This window comes from Tiliqua scincoides, chromosome 2, assembly GCF_035046505.1.
Source record: "Tiliqua scincoides isolate rTilSci1 chromosome 2, rTilSci1.hap2, whole genome shotgun sequence".
In the NCBI taxonomy this organism is placed as follows: Eukaryota; Metazoa; Chordata; class Lepidosauria; order Squamata; family Scincidae; genus Tiliqua; species Tiliqua scincoides.
Window position 1 is genome coordinate 187,998,965 of NC_089822.1, and position 12,802 is coordinate 188,011,766.

General features: G+C 42.9%; 1 pseudogene; it reads left to right on the forward strand.

Annotated features, from left to right (window-relative positions):
- The first annotated feature begins 385 nt into the window (after positions 1-385).
- LOC136643376 (U1 spliceosomal RNA) lies at positions 386-580 on the forward strand (annotated as a pseudogene).
- Positions 581-12,802: the final 12,222 nt, after the last annotated feature.

The window sequence follows — 12,802 nt, forward strand, 5'->3', positions numbered from 1 at the left end:
CCATGAATGTATTATTGTAACAGATTCTGTGTACAATAATTAGATGCTGCCATTAGTCTGTATTGTTAAAATGATTATGGTTATTACTTTCAATCATACATGACTGACTGTTGCTACATTTTCTGTTCTATTGATTATAATTTTATAAATGTATTACCTGGGAAGAATACAATTTACTAGACATACGCAAGACTTTTTGTTTTGCTGTTCCTTTAAAAAAAAAAACTCATTTAATTTTTTTATTAACACATTCAATTTCATTACGACTTTACACATTCTTGGCATTCCCATTCATTTTTGTTTCTCTCCTTGCAGTTGATTGAAGCAACATGATGCCTGGGGCATTCTGGGAAAAATGATGGTGGACTAAAAAAAATTGCTTCCTATATTTACCTGGCAGGGGAGACACCATGATCAGGTGGTTTTGGCAAATACCAAACAACCATCAGGTGGTTTTGGTGGTTTTCCCAGGGTGAAGCTCATCCATTGCACTTTGGGTGTGCTGACCCCTGCGATTTCCCCAAATGCAGGAAACTCAACTGCATAATTTATGGTAGGATGAGATAGTTAAAGACTCAATGGCGCTCTGGGCAAAATGTTTTAGATATAACATATCGATTTATGATCAGAAACAAATTTGAAATACAAATATTAAAATAACCAAAGAGGTATCTTTTAAAGAGAATTTATATAAAATGTTTTATAGATGGCATTTGACTCCAGAGAAAATAGCAACAAATGTATTCAGGTTCATCAAACAAGTGTTGGAAAAGTAAAGAGATTGAGGGGACTTTTTATCGTATGTGGTGGACATGTGAAAAAGCAAAGAAATATTGGAAAATGATATTGAATTGTGTAATACCATTCAAACCGGAAATATTCCTCCTAAACGTGACATCAGAAATTAAATAACACAAGAAATACCTTATTGTACATATTAGTACAGCAGCAAGAATATTATATGCTCAAATGTGGAAATCTATAGGTGCTCCAATTAGAGAAAAATTAATAGATAAGATTTATGAAATAGCAGAAATGGATGTCTGCTCAGCTCCACCGGATCCAGAGCCCTCTATCGAGCCTCTTGGCTCAAAATTGAACTCGGTTACTCTGCACCTACTTGATAGTGGGTGCAGAATCGAGTAGCCCCATTGTGGGACTACTTTCATTATGAAGGAGGTCTGGTCTAGAGGGTAGAGCCTCCATTTGCCTGAAGATAACATTCGCAGGTCGCCAGTTCGAGGCCACCGGCACCATGCGACCTTGAAGCAGCTGACAAGCTGAGCAGAGTTATTCCATCTGCTCTGAGCGTGGAAGGATGGAGGCCAGAATGTGTGACCAGATCAAGAAAGAAACATCTGAATGTTGTGGTTCCTGAAAGATAGAACCTTCTTTCAATTGTAAAAATCCCTACGGGGATTTAAATAGCCTGCCTATGTAAACCGTCTTGAATAAAGTCTTGAATAAAGACCAAGAAAAGCGGTATATAAATAGCTTTATTATTATTGTTATTGTTATTGTTATTGTTATTGTTATTGTTATTTTTCATTATGCGGGGGAAGGGGACAAAAGTCCCCTTCTCCTGAGGAGTCAGCAGTGGCTGCCCAGGGTGAGTTGGATGTCGCGGCCACCATTTTAGCCCCACAGCAGCCCAGTGCTTCAGGAAGCCCAGGATTGGGCTGCCCAAGAGCATCTTTGTGTATACTGTTCATCGACACAAGAGATGTTTGGTTGTGATGCAAAGGGAAGGTTTGTGACTCATCTTCATGTCAGGTGATAATATACACTAGAGCAAATTCAAATTTGGACATAAAATGACAAATTGGGACATCAATTGGGTTTTCACATTTGTGTTTCAGAGCTGGGAACAAATGTGTTCACGTTTGTGAATTTCCACTGTGAACATTATATTTATTGAATTTGTAAATGAGCCAGCCGATTTCCATTTGAATTATGAGAAAGAAAGCTCAGCCTCGGAATAATGAATGTATGTAACTTGGATGCTTTCTTCAAATACTTCAGCGATAAGCTCAGCCAATTCTTCAAGTACACAGTTGAAATAAACTGGAAGCAACTTGACACAGGACAGCTTCTTAGGCAGTGCGCACTGTCCTCGTGGTTGCTCTGCACACGACCACCCACATGGGTCACTGTGTGAATAAAGCCATAAACAGCTTCATGTGCATAATCAAAAGTGAACTATTTCTTCTGAAGTTAGTCAGAGCCAAGCACATGTACACATTATGTTACACATGTAACTTGACTGCTTGTGTGTGCGTGTTTCAGTTAAACAGCAGCCATGGGGCACCTAATCAGAACGAGGACCATGGCATATGGGAGACTTTAACATTTTAACACATTCCAGCTGTGCCATGGTCTTGCCAAAAACCAAATTTTCCAAAGCTGCTGTAAACTCCAGAAGCAAAGCTTCTGTTGGCACCAGTGGAATTGTCCCTTTGGATTCAGAATAAATGCTGAAGAACCAGAAATATATGGGACACAGAGCTCTTCCCACAAAGTAGAAAGGAGCTGGCAGTATGTGCTCTTGTACTTTTGTTTTTTTTAAGTGACTCAGCACATATGGACCAGGAACAATGTATTATTCAGTGTTCAGGCAAGGTATAGTCACCTACAGGAACACCCTGTTCCTTGCCAGCTTGCATTGTGACTGGTTTGACAAAAGTGAATTCAGTCATGGCATTTAGGGTGGGTATTACTATGCCTAAGATGGTTAAACAACTACATTTCATGAACTTTTAAACATGTCTTGCTTAAACAATAGTTTCTTACATGCTTTCATTCAAGTGACTCCTGGGGTATCATTTGATGCTTCAGGATTTGGTCTGGGTCCATTTCTGTATTTAGAAGGAATACACATTTGTTTTTCATTTTGGGCACCTTTGTGCAGCAATATGGATCTCGTCAACACTTGTTAGTACAATAAATGTGAGCCAATGACAGTTGGTTCTCCAAATTTCTTGCAAAATAAGCTGTCCAGCAGCCCTACAACCAGGGATGGGAAAACCCAGCATGACTTGACTCGAGTCAAGTTGCCAAGTCACTGCCCCTTGTGATTCGACTCGAAAAAGAGTCATAACTGGGAGACTTTTCAAGTCTTTAAGTCACCCTTTAGTGACTCTAATGGACTCAAGTCAAGTCGCCCTCCCCTTTCAAAAGCCCACCATGGAAAAACAGGGTTACTACCGGGTTGTGTGTGTGTTGGAGCTCTCTTTGAACACTCCCCTGCTGTCCCTGCCCATCTGTAAACAGGGAGGGAGTGCGGTAGAGACGTGGCAATAGGGAGAAGTAGGGTCACAAGCAGCAGCTGCGAGATGACCCAACCCTTTGCAGCTCTACTCAGAAGTAGTTCCACTGTAGCCAGTCATTCAGTGAGTCTTTCCTCTCCCCACTAGCCATGCTGGCTCTTCCTCCTGCCATCACTCAGCCAATGGAAATATGAGAATACCCATCCAATGATCATCTGTTCCTTCCTTCCTATCAGAGATGGGAAAAGAGAGCCCAGTCCCGCCTCTCTGCTCCTGCTCACATTAACCCTTTCCTACCTCCTGGTTGGAACTCCCTGCTGCTCACTGGTCAAAATTATGGCCCCACAAGGTTTTCCATGCCACAAAAACAGTAAGCAAGTACCCCCAGGCACAGGCAGACTTGAGTCAGCATGCGTGGGGACGAGGGCTGAGTCAGGGGGCCCTGATTCGAGTCTTTTTCAGAGTCCTCTCTGCGTGTGACTCATGAGTCGCCAAATCACCCCAAACCACACATTTTCGTGACTCCAGTTCGAGTCACCTAACTCTATTTCCCAGCACTGCCTACAAGTATAATTAGCTTCACCTACCTCAAGTTCAGTCAGCCTGTAACAAATTGGCGTACACACAGCTCCTGGTCCTGAAACTCCAAATCCATTAAACTTGCAGTTAGCCATCTTCAACCCCCCTTGCCTAGTCCTTGATACAATCACTGGCCTTGTTCTGATCCAAACAGGTCCTTGCTCTCCTCTCCTAGGCCAGCATGGCTATAACTTCCCTCTTCTACAGTCACGGTGTCTTTGGAGCAAGCTATGCATGAAATGCAAACACGTGAAATGCAAATTACGGATTACAAGACATGATGTGTGTGTGTGCAACCTCCTGATTTTAGAAATGGGCTGTCAGATGCAAGGGAGGGCACCAGGATGCAGGTCTCTTGTTATCTGGTGTGCTCCCTGGGGCATTTGGTGGGCCGCTGTGAAATACAGGAAGCTGGACTAGATGGGCCTATGGCCTGATCCAGTGGGGCTGTTCTTATGAAATGAAGACTAAATGGGTCTGTGAACCCAATCCTATGCATGTCAACTCAGAAGCAAATCACATTATAGTCAATGGGGCTTACTCCCAGGTAAGCATGGATAGGATTTCAGCCTTTGTTAAGGGAAGCAGTCTTAGGAATCCGCAATGTTGATCAGGACAGAGCAGCAAAGTTGTTTCCCTCAGCTGAAATCTTTATGTGTTAAAAAGATTTTTGAGTGGAAAAAATAGCTAGTGGGAAAAGACTAAATACCTCTGCTTCTTTTCAGCTCAGTTTTGTAGCCTTTTGTGGCTGCTTTTCATTTAAAAAAAAACAACACACAAACAATTTAAAAAAAAAATCCACAGCTTTCTTACTTGAAATTGGATGTCGCATGCAGTATATCCCCAGACAGATTCAGGCTGCAATCCTGAACACAACTTACTGGGAGAATAAGTTCCACTGAATTCACTTTTGAGTAGTTCTGCATAGGACTGCGCTGTAAATTTTTTACTTTGCCAGCAACTCCCAAACCCTCTCATTCGTATGAATGAAGCAGACCTCAGGACAGACATCAACACTAGGAGCAAGAGTGACCTCATAAGATTATTACTTTTACTTCTTCAGAAATGTGTAACTAAAATCAACATGAAACTTGCTAAATAATTATGGTTTTGGAATGTGATCCATCATGCTAACAATTTGCTGGATCATCTTTCATTACAACTGATTGTGCACCTCTACAATTTTAATTAAACAGTACAATAGATTTAATTAGGGATGATTATTCCAGTTCTTAGTAATGGGTAATCTGATTGTTATATATATATATTCTATGCAAAACATGCACTCACTTTTTCCCCAATATCCCAGTAAGTGTGCTCTCCTTGTAGTACAGTCTTGCATCTCTTAGTATAATCAATATTAAATCACCCAGAGAGGTTAAATGTTTGCTTATGTGTTCCCTGACTGACTACTTGCATCAAGACCAAATAGCAGTGATGCCCCTAATCTGCTTAGGCTGCATCCTCTATACCGTAATTATGTAATTGAAGGGGAAAAAAGTATATTTCCTAGCAACAGTTCTTCATTTCATCACAACCAACCCCTACAGGAGTACGGACCAGGCAATGTCATAATTGTTAGCACATGTAAATGACTGCCATAGGATAATTAACCTGAGTATTGAGGTAAGCTCTACTCTGCTTCATTTTCTAACGATGGAGTATTAAGACAGGCACAGAATCCACTGGCTGAATGCTTGGTGTGGGTCTTCATATCCTACATGCACACATTATTGCAGACTTGGTTTAAACAACAATGCTCATTTATTTCACTTAGGGCACAAGCCTAACCAGGTCTCCTCAGAAGTAAGTCCTATTTTGTTCAATGGGGCTTACTCTCAGGAAAGTGTGGTTAGGATTGCAGCCTTATTTTAGATCAGAATTGTAAATATATTAAACAAACTTGCTCTTCAACAGTGTGAGGAGTTGTGGCTATGTATGTGGTTTCCCCCAGCATGTGCATACACATGCTTGGATTGTGGCCATATGGATGCAAGGCAAGTGAATGTCTTTCATCTTAGTTACTTCTTTAATCCTTAAAATAAATGGCAGGGGAGTGATAGTGGGGAAAAAGTACACCTTTTGCTACTGCTTGTAGGCTTCTCAGAAGCAGCTGGTTGGCCTCTGCAGGAAAACAAGATGCTGGACTAGATGGACCTTTACAGTCCAATACTATCCAACCCTCCCCTGCTGGTGCAGTCATGCTGAAAATGGGCACACTCTATCCAGTGGGGGAGCATATTGGAAGGCTTCAGCATGGAAAGGAGATTTAAATCCCCTCATTCTCACGTAAGCATCCCAATCCAAAATGGGTCTCCTTGGACCTGCACTAGCAATTTCACTAGTGCAAGTGGGAGGAGAGAAAGGGAGACTGCTGTTGGAGGGAATAGGATCCAGTGAGTGTATTTGGTGCTGGATTCACACCCCTCCTGTAGCCTCCCTGCTCCCCATCACGCTGCCATCCACTCCATCCAGCAGCACCCCCACAGCACTCAGAAAGTGTGTCTATATCAGTGCACTGATCTGTGGGTGGTCCCCCAGAAGTGTTCTGAGGGCTGGGGAAGACACATGCAGCCTCCCTAGCCCTCAGAAGTCCTTAGGCCGAAAACTGCAAGAGTCAATTTTCAGCCTCCAGAAGGTCTTACGAAGCCTTTTGAGGGCCAGGGAGGCCATGCCAAAAACCAGAAGTGACCATTTTCAGCCTCCAGAAGACATTACAAGGTGGCCTTCCTGGCCCTCAGAATGCCTGGGGGGGGGGAGGCAGCGGGCATGGGGGCACCAATCCTGAGGGTGTGCCCTGGACAGGGAAGTGGCCAGGAATGCCACTGCCCTTCTTAAGTTCTTATGCTGTGGTCAAAGCCTGTTACAGTACTATACAATGTCATCAACATTGCATTCAACGCTTTCAGTTGTGTAGTTTGATGTTTCAGGTAACTCTTTGTAAGTCTATAACCTTGGAGTGCTTGGCATCTCCTGCTGTATATTTTTTGGGCTTTGCATCTTCATGAAAATCAGCAATGCCTAGTGGTTAGTGACAGTCCTTTCTCCCTTGCTTTCAGCTCCACTCTTCCTACCAATCAGACTGGGATGTATTGGGAAAATGATAATGCCCATTTCCACCACCAAGGTGGGCCTCTAGATAAAATGAACAGTAGCATCACTAGGGGGTGTAGGCCACACCAGGTAATGCCCAGAGGGGCCTGAGGGCCCAATACTATCCAAATTTCCAGCACCAGTGCAGCCACAGTGAAGCCCCAAGGTAAGGGAAGAAAAGTTCCCAAACCTTAAGCAGGCCTCTGTGACTGCCTCCCCAACACAGGATGCAGCGCACACCCCATTGGCATGGCTGCACCACCACTGGAAAATCGGATAGAATGGGGCACTGACACCACTACTGGCTAGAATTTTTAAAAACTTGGTATTTTCGAATAATATCATCATATTATATGTTATTCGAAGCATACTTTCATGCCAAATGCAATGAAACAATCTACACTGAAATATCTCTATTCTGTGAAATGTTATAGCCAAAAAGCCAGCACAGATGGGGTGATGGTGGACCCCACCCACTGGGTGGGAGGAGGTCCATCATGAGGTGATGTGTTCTGGGGTGGGGGGAGGGTGGGTGGTCCTGGGGGCAGGCGGGCAGGGAGCGCGAGGCAGGGCTGGGACCAGGCAGTTATGTCAAATCCCAACCCCTGTTCCCGAGCAGCACGGAGCAGCTTCAAGTCTCAGGAGGTGGCGCAAGTCCGAGGAGACCCATAGGGGCTGCAGTGGCTTACCTGGAAGTAAGGAGAAGAGCCACTTTGGGCACCTATCCTGTGTTGGATACAGCCAGCGCAAGATAAGATTGCACCCTAAAGCATATTCAGGTTAAAAACAGAAGCAACACAAAACCTAATACAATTCCCAACTGAGTGACGAGCAAGGGCTTGCTGACTGAAGTAAGGGCTTCTGCTAACCCCAGCTGGAATATTGCCCAGAGGTTAGTTCTTTAGACCTGGGCTGAGAACGCTGCCTAACTAAATGTCAGATTTCTGATTTGGCCCTCTTGTGGCAGGATGGGGAATTGCACTTGAGAAATGACAACTGACAGCTAGAGTAATACTGCAAGCAGAAATATTTTTTCTTTCTTTTTTCTCTTCCTCCCCACCTGTGACCACCCATTGTCCTGCAGTATCACATCAATGGCCCAACACAGCTGACTCATGATGATGGGGGAGGAGACACTTTTCTGAGAGGGATACTTTGCACAAGTACAGGGATGCAGCTTCTGGGATGTTGCCAGGGCTGGCTCCTGCATGAGGCCAACTGAAGCAATTGCCTCAGTAGCAGATTGGCAGGAGCACCCACCACTGCTCCTCCACTGGGAGGAGCAGAGGTTGGGGCATCACCTGGTAAGGCGGTACCTCAGGCACCAGGAGGTCTCAGGGTGTTGCCCTGGAGGTTGCAGTGGGGCAATGACCACTCACTCCACTTCTGTGAATTCTTTGGGAAGTCCTCTCTCCTCTAGCAGGCACCTACTTGATCTCACCACCACACCTCTTTCATGCTCTGCTGTTAGCTGATGGTCACTGGCTCCAGAGAGCTTCTTTCCATCTGAGCCTCTGCACTCAGCTTCTGAGTGGCCACTGCCACTCTCATCACCTCCAATTTTAATGCAGATGAAAAATAGGATTAGTCCTGCAGCAAGAGTTGTTGAATCAAGATTGCATTTTGCACACCCTCCCCATGCACATACTACTAGAGGTGTTTGTTTCTGGTGAATAAAATAGGACTACAACCTAAGTCTTACTGAATGCAGTGAGTAAAATAAATAACACCATTTACAAACGTCTCTAGTACCGATTTCCATGTCAACGTTCAAACTCTACATTGTGCAGGAACTGATTGTGTTCTACTGATTACAGCTGTGCTGGAGGCAAGCTGATAGCCTTGGCCAGTGTCTCTAAAATATTACTTGCAAGATTTGTAATACAATCTCTTCCATTGAGCAATCATGCTTTCTGTTCAATATAATACTAACCCTGATGCAGTTCAATTGTACAACGCTCCATCCTCACTCTCCCCTTTTGCTCAAACCTCCTCCGTGTCATTTATTTTGCATTTGTAAATATATATGTATGGAAGGAAAAGGCAACACTGTTTTAGGTCATTCACCCTTGCAAATCAGTGCGTAGGCTATTAAAAGAACATTTTTCTATGAATGATAAGTGTAATTACACCTATTGGTGCAATAAAAACTGGCACATATTAAATGTAAATATTTAAAAATGGTTGCAATATATTTGAAGGAAATTTTATAGCTATACAGTATTTTAAACACTCACATCTGGGCCCTTTTCTTAAAACATGATACCACTCAGAGAAATATTTTGTTAGTACTTCGGGGCGAAAAATACTATTGCTTTACATGTCCCCTGTTTCAATTTTAATTTCATTGGTTTCAGAGTTGATTGAAGTTCAAGATTCTGTGGTTGAAGTTAATGCATTATTGTCCTTCTGAAATATATAAAGAAAGTAGAACTTCCAATGGTACAACTGTTTTAATATCCAATTATAATTCTAATACCCCAATTAAAAAATTTTTTGATGGCTTAGCAATGGGGCTGATGAAGGGAAAACTGGATGGCAAAACTGGATAAATTCTGTGATGGGGATCACAACCATTATATGGAGTTAAGTTCCATTAATTTCAGTGATACTGTTACAAAATGAGATTGTTATAGCAGTTGGTAGCAAGTGTGGGCTTCAATATACACGCAAAGCGCTTCTGCTCCCAAGGCTTTTCATTCAATAAAGGGGTCAGCTCTGTGCGTCTAAGTAATGTGTGCATGGAGCTGACCTTTTTTCATTAATGCAGTGGGGTAGCTGAAGCCCACAAAGTCCAGAATTGTGTTGGGTTTGTTTTGGTAGGATTATTACAAATAACCTGTGTTGCGAACTACTTTTTGTTGAAAAGCGGTATACTGTATATAAATACAGTATACCGCTTTTCAACAAAAAGTAGTTCGCAACACAGGTTACATAGCAAAATCAATAAATCTGGATTCGTGTGCATATGCATTTATGTTACCTCAATCTAGATTCTAGAAGGAATGGTTCATTGAACAAACAGAATCTTACAACCCACTGCTTCAATCCTCTATATCTATATCTGATTTGGGGCACTAGTCTCTTTTTTTAAAATTCTTTTGAAATTTTTTTTTCTAACTTTATCTACATGTATTACAGAGTATCATAAGTTACAGAAAAGCTTTATATAATTTTACATTAAATGTCTTTTTTGGGTTGAGTAAGTGTATTGAAAAGAAAGAGCGATTTAAATATTTTTTAAAAATGAAAACCAAAACTTCTGACAAAATAGCAGATCACGCTCCAGAAATTCACTAAGTTAAAATGCCAGCTAATTCTGATCACCCCTTACTTATCTCCGCAATCATCAAGCCCAAACAAAAGCAGTCATGCACCATGCACTTTAATTGAAATATACAGATTAAGCCTCCAATCATTTATGTATACAATCATGCTTTGCTCTTTGAAGTGATGTGCAATTTTTTCCATCAAGATTTGAAGGCCACAGCACAGCTAGGACATCCCAGTCCTAAACATCTACAAGCAACAACAGTAACACTTATTAAGCATTGTTGTTCCTGTCTTGTGCCAAATTAGGCGCCTTCATCCTCAGAACATCTTCATGGGCACAGCAAAGTTCAAAAGATCAGGCTTATGGAAAATAATTTTTGAGGCTGAATTTTAAATATATATTTAAAAAGTGTGCCCCATTCTGCGATCTATCCACTCATCCCCACACACGTGGCCACCCTCCCCATCCTGTTTTGTCCCCTTCCTACCCTCTCCCACCCACCCACCCCCCAACTCACCTGCTTCAATGAGTGGCAGGAGACGTGCAGGAGCAGGTGGGAAGGCACAGACCTTCCTGCCAGTACTGCTGGCAGCACACCAAATGGCTCGCTGTTGGAATGCCTTTTACAACTATGGCGGTCAGGGCCAGCGCAGGAGGCATGCCACCAGTGGGTGGTGCACACAGAAGCCTTTTTGTTATTGATTTCAATGGGAGTTGCATATCGCCATCTTTTTTTGAACTGGGGTCTAGGTGGTTTAGCTCTAGATGGCATGTTATTCGAGGAATCAAATCTATAGATTCTCTGTCCCTTTGGCAAGAGCAGGCTTCCTGTGCTCCCCTCCCCAGTAGGGGAGAAACAAACAATCCACAAACAGAAACACAAGGTTCACAAACAGTGCAATGAGTGTGGATCCATAGTTGGGGCTCCTTCTACATGGCCCCTAGATGCAGGAGATTTTGCGATCTACTCTAATTTCTTGCACACAGAAAGCAAGCAGTCTGAATGTGGATTGCTTCGATTCAAAGGCCACCCATTATTGATTGAAGACAAAGTGTTTAGTATAACAAGTAAAATTTGACAGAAACAGCATAATTTCATTCAACAGCGAGAACTGGATTTTTTTGGGGGGGAGGGGGTGCATTTTACCGTTGTTAAGGCTCCTCTTTCAAAACATTAAATTGCATGACTTGAATTGTTATGTTAGCCTGTCATTCAAAAACGGGGCCTTCATAGATTTTCTGCAAGGAAAAAGATTACCAGGAGATCAAAAAGCAATCAGGAAATCAGGAGTATTTCAAAGTGCAACAGTCTATTTTTGAAACTATACACAAGGACAAATGTTAGAATAATACCTTCCTTGGGTTCAGTTACTTTTCATGAAAGAAGAATGCATTACATTCCGTGACGGCTTTCAAGATACAACTGTGTGTGGGGGTGTTTTTTTAAGTTTCTCATTGAATTTATACACGCACATGTGTACTCCACCTCCTCCAGTACAAATAAAGCTCTGTTGTGCAGATCTCTTCGAATACTCATTTCATTGAAAGCCTTAAAATGCTACTTTTCTCCTTATTTTTAATTTGAAGATATGTTGCTGAACTAATAATGGATGCCTTTTCCTGCTTGGAATGCACTGTGTTTGCAAGATTGCCATTAGTGCCTCAACCTCAAGCACATTTAGTGCAATGAAGTTCTTTTGAAATGGATGGGGGGGGGGCTTGATTCCTCTTAATTTGCTTAAGGTCAGAGTGATACCATAGTTATATTTTAAATCAAGATGCTGTTGTGCATTTTAAGATAGAATCATGATAAAGATACTATTGTGCATTTTACCAACAGATAATCCCTATTACTTCTATAATGGTTTCTGCTGCTCTGAAGTGAACAGAATCTGTGAGAGTATATTAAGCAAATATCAGCCCAATCTTATCCCCTGCCACACCATAGCATACATCAGTTGTGGACCTGCCATTGGGTTTGATGGGGCAAAAGCCCCAGGCGCAAGTTGCTAGGACTCTGACGGGGTCAGAAACTATGCTTCCGGTTTTCCGGAAGCACAGTTTAGAGCATCGGAGAACCTCGAGAGGCTTCCCCGATGCATTCCTGGGTAGCGCAAGTCTCCATGGGCCTCAGATGAGTGGGAGGAGGCGGATGTTCATGCGGGGGTATGTGGCAACAACCCACGGGGGGTGCCATCGTGGATCTTTGCATGGGGCTGGGGAGGTCCGCTGCTGACATACTGTACATCTGTGCCAATGGAGTGCATGTTGCATCTGATGGTGGGGGGGGGGGGTGTGTCTCCAGAAGGCTAATGAGAGGTAAGTAAAAACTTGTTTACATACATCTCAGTAGGCCTTATGGGTTCTCATGGGTCTCCTCGGACACACACCTGCTATTTTCCTGGAATATGTCTGAGAAGAAGAAAAAGGCAAGACAAGGTTAGGAAAGGTGGATAGGATCTGTGTGACCATTGCCAGAATCCTCTCCCTGCCCTCAAACCACCACTCGGTTCAGCCCACTTCCCATCCTGAACCACCTGAAAACTGCCTACAGCCAGTCCATACCACTGTATTACTTGCTCAGGCACTG